The sequence below is a fragment of the Nicotiana sylvestris genome, chromosome 4 (assembly GCF_000393655.2).
Source record: "Nicotiana sylvestris chromosome 4, ASM39365v2, whole genome shotgun sequence".
Taxonomy (NCBI): domain Eukaryota; kingdom Viridiplantae; phylum Streptophyta; class Magnoliopsida; order Solanales; family Solanaceae; genus Nicotiana; species Nicotiana sylvestris.
In genome coordinates this window covers 112,939,112-112,943,917 of record NC_091060.1, presented here as the reverse complement: position 1 = coordinate 112,943,917, position 4,806 = coordinate 112,939,112, and the positions used below count along the sequence as shown (strand labels likewise).

The following is a 4,806-nucleotide window of genomic DNA, read 5'->3' as shown; positions in this document are numbered from 1 at the left end:
GAATACGATCATACCAGCACTAACGCATCGGAGCCCATTAGAACTTCGAAGTTAAGTGTACTTGGGCCAGAGTAATACTAGGATAGGTGACCCCCTCGGAAGTCCTCGTGTTGTATCCCTATTTTTGGCAAAATTTGTGTCTTACTTCTTTTAATATATCCATGGTAGATCTAGTAAATTCACAAATGAGTTTTAAGCATTGCAAACAATGTTTTTTACATGAAACAATAATTTTTTAAAAGAAAATAATTATGGAAAAAATGAAAAAGACAATATACAATAAATAAGGAAAATAAGGAAAATATTTAAAAGGTAGATATTGTAAATCACGATTGCCAACCACGACCTTACGGGCTTAACATTGTTGCATTTGACATGTCACTACTCCTTGGCCTTGAAGGCGGAATTCGTAAAACGTCTAGTAGCGATGTGGCCGTTCCATGCGGCCAAGTGTGATAGGCATGTTGGGCCCTATAAATGTGATATTATCGTCGAGTGAAGCTTGTTGTTATTGGTCAATCCTTTTGCCCGCAAAAAATACATAAAAGAAAAGGAGAAATCGCTAAAACGGATAAATGAGCATAAAGTTATGTCGTTTTAAGTCTTTACACTTTCGCACGTAAAGCGGAAGGAGGAAAGGTATTAAGAGAATTTAGAGTGCAAGGAATGTTGGATGCGATCATACTATCACTAATGCACCGAAACCCATCAGAACTACGAAGTTAAGCGTGTTTGGGCGAGCGTAGTACTTGATTGGTGACCCCCTCAGAAGTATTTAAAAGGTAGCTATTGAAAACCATGATTACCAACCACGACCGGCGATTTTAGGCCTTTAATAGCTTCACTTCATGTTTTATGACTTGTACACAAAGTCAGAATCGGATTTCGGGCGGTACGAAGTTGATTCAGATAAAAAATTCTCAATTCGGAAGCATTAAGTTGGAAGAGTTGATCAAGGTTTGACTTTTGAGTAAAAGACCCCGGAATAGGTATTTGAATATTCCAATAGGTTTGTATGATGATTTCAGACTTGGGCGTATGTTCGGGTTGAGTATCAGATGGTTCGAAGTCATTTTGGCGCTTATTGTGGAAAGTTGGCATTTTAAAGGTTTTAGAATTTCCTAAGATTGGTTTAAAGTGAAATTTGATTTTATTGATGTCTGTTTGGGATTCCAAACCTTGGAATAGGTTCGTATCATGATTTATGACTTGCACGTAAAGTTTGGCGTCATTCTGAAATGTTTAAGTGTAATTCGACCCTCTTCGGCCAAGTTTAAAAGTTGAAAGAAAGGTTTTAATTGTTAATTCATTGTTTGAATGTTTTATAGTGTGATTTGAGGCCTCGAGCAAGTTTGCATCATGTTTTGGGAATGGTTGGTATGATTGGACGGGGTAACGGGGGCCTCGGTTGTATTTCGGATGGGCTACGAGTCATTTTGCTATGTTTGAGCTATTGTTTCTGAGATTTGGTGCATCCTTCTTCGCGATCGCGAAGAAAGGGTTGCAATCGTGAAGAGAAAAGTGTTGTTCCAGGCCTTGTGAATCGCGATCACGGAAGGAAATTCGCGATCCCGTAGAAGGAAATTTTGCTTTCAGTGGTCTAACTTCAAAAGCTTCTATTTTACAATCTATAAGGAACTTGGTGATACTCCGAAAATGAAAGTTGTATCCCTTTGAATCCAAATTTCATAAAATCAAACTATTTATCATTTAGAATTCTATTCAAAAAGTTATGGCCATTATACTGAAGGGTATCTGTAAAAAGAAAACATTTGTACATCGCGATCGCAAAAATTTGGCCACTATTGTGATGAAGGAAATGATGCTAAACTTTTGTTAACCATGATCACATGGATAATGACAGGTGTATTAAACATCTAATTTCGGAATTTTGAGCTTATTTCATCACTTTTAAGTTCTTAGAGCTCATGTGATTTGGGGTGATTCTTGAAGATCGTCTTTTCCAAATATCGTAAGGTAATTATTCCTACTTGTTTTGAGTTAAATACATGGGTTATATATGGATTTTATGATGGATATTTGATAGGAATTTTGAAAGTTTAGGAAGAAAACCTGGAAATAGTATTTTTTTGACCATGAAATTGGACAAGGAATTAGGAATAAATTATATATTTGAGTTCGTGGTATTATGGGTAATGTTTGTCTTCGAAACTTTTTGAAATCTGGGCACGTGGGTCTGAGGGTTGACTTGGTTGAATTTTCATCAGAGTTGAAAATTATTATAAATTGACTAATTATGAGTATGGGAGTATATTTTTATTAATTTGCACGTTGTATGACTAGTTTAAGACCGATAGACATTGGTTTGATATGTTAGAGAGGCGTTGGAGCCGGTTATGGAACTTCGTTGCGAGGTAAGTCTCCTGTCTAACTTTGTGAGAGAGAATCTGCCCCGTAGGTATTAAATTGTTATATGTTACTAGTTATGGGTGCTACGTACGTACGAGGTGACGAGACTCCGTATGTAGCTAAAAGCATGTTTATGTTCAGGTAGACTTAGGAATTTATCATGTAATATTTGAACTCATTTTGCTAGATTAATTAAGTGAATTTATAATTGAAATTTATTTGGAAATGTATTAGGCCAAGCTTTATCACCTTGAGTTGTTTGGCGAGATATTTGATAAATGGTAAAAGTCTTGTTTACTTTATTCTTCTACACTTGTATTGTAAGCACGTGACTCGTAATTCGATAAGTTTCTCCCTTTCTTGTGGATCGGGCCGAACGCCTCGATAGTATGTTAAGATGCATCTCTGGTTTGCACTGGTTAACCCTCAGCAGTGTATACACCACTTTGGATTGGGTCGTACGACCTAGGCATAATCGTGCGTTATACCGCTAGCAGTCCGGATATTCACGAGATCCCCCTTCTATTGAGACCTAGAATTTTATATAGTATTCCTTATCCGTTTGAGATTGCATTTGATATTTTAGATCTGTTGAGATGGCACATGAGATTTGAGAGGTTTATATCGTTAAAAGAATTTTTTGGAAGATTATGTTAGTTACAATTTTTATCTCACTACTACTGTTGTGCTTCATATCTGTTATGAGTTATCATATTGATTTATTGGACCACTAGTAAGTGTCGATGTCAACCCCTTGTCACTACTTCTCTAGATGTTAGGCTAGATACTTACTGCGTACGCGTTGGTTTAAATACTCCCATCTTACACTTCTGCACTAAATGTGTAGGATCTGACAGGTTCATTTAATGGCCATCTTGGTGTGTAAGGGCAACTGCTGAGGAGCCTTTATGGTGACCTAATTTCTATGCTACGCATTGCAACCTACAGAGTGTTCATCTTATTTATTTACTTTATCCTTTCTATTTTATATTCCAGAAAGATGTTGTATTATTATTGCACTCTTTAATAGACGCTCACGCACTTGTGACACCGGATTTTGGGATGTTCTAGAAGTTGAGTGTGATTTTGTTTAGCATTTACACACTTTTATTATCTATTCTATTTCAATTGTAAGTTTTCATGATTTTAATGCGTTGATTTCTTTATCTAATATTCACAATTTTGAAAATAATAAAATGCATAATTAAGTTGGTAGTGCACCGTTGGCTTGCCTAACAGTAATGTTGGGCGCCATCATGACCTATAGTGGGTTTTGGGTCATGACAGCTTGGTATCAGCGCACTAGGTTCACTTAGGTCTCATGAATCATGAGTTAGTCTAGTAGAGTCTTGTGGATCAGTACGGAGACGTCTGTACTTATCTTCAAGAGGCTACATGGTTGTTAGGAGAACTTCCCTTCCTTGATTCCGCGTCGTGCGATATGGTTTCGTTGAAGCTTATGCCTTCGGTGACTTCCTACTCATTCATACGCGACGTCAGGCACTTTTAATCAGTTGGGCACTAACGAATTGTGAAAATGTTACAGATGCGGTGCAGGATCTTTTTACCTGAGTATGCAGGCAGACTAATATTGTCGTCTTGTAGAGGAGTGTTCTGTCATTTCAGCCCAATATTGATGTTTCCTATGGTTTCGAGGCTATGCACAGTGTATTGTGATGTTCATGAATTGTTATCGCGTAGTGCCGATGTGAATTGTAGGATGCTTACTTATGTGACACGGAAATGAATAGTTCGGGAGGAGGATTAATCAATTCAAGATCCATAGATTCAACATTTGATTCCAGCGAAGGAGACGCAATTAGACTATAGATGTTCAAGTGTTGGTTGATGGAGTCGCGAGATTGGATATGTCCTAATCTAGTGGAACTCTTGTTAATATTGTGGTGTCGTCATCCTTGTTTGAATGTATTGAGGCTCATCGGTGTGATGGTCTTCTTTGGTTTGCTTTCGGGGCAGGGTGTTGTGGAATGGTACCAAAGAGGCGGTTATCAGAGATGGTGATGTGTGGCGGCTTCGAGGTTGGATCCGTGCTTTTGGTGTTGAATGGTTCGAGAGGGATGATCTTTATGGTGGCTCAGAGTTGGTGGCATTTATCAGTTTGGATGCTACAAAGATGGATTATGATTTGAGGCAGTATTTGGGTAACAAAAGATGAGGAAGGACATAGTGGGAGGTGTCTCGCGAAGGTTGAATTTTTAGAGGTCGAGTAGTTCGCTACGGAAGATGGTAAACTCAGAGTGAGAATGTTAGCATATCGTATGGATTTCATGATAGGATGGTCACATGCTTCCAGAAAGCTTGGAACGATTATGGCCATGTTAAACAAGGGACTAAATTTGTATATTTCGTTCGAGATGACGGCTTTTTGCTTCAGAAGTTTGAATATCCAATTGGCATGACTTAATGCTTATTCAA

At 38.0% G+C, this 4,806-nt stretch overlaps 1 pseudogene; it reads left to right on the top strand.

Annotated features, from left to right (window-relative positions):
* On the top strand, nt 1–119 carry LOC138890870 (5S ribosomal RNA; annotated as a pseudogene).
* Nucleotides 120–4,806: the final 4,687 nt, after the last annotated feature.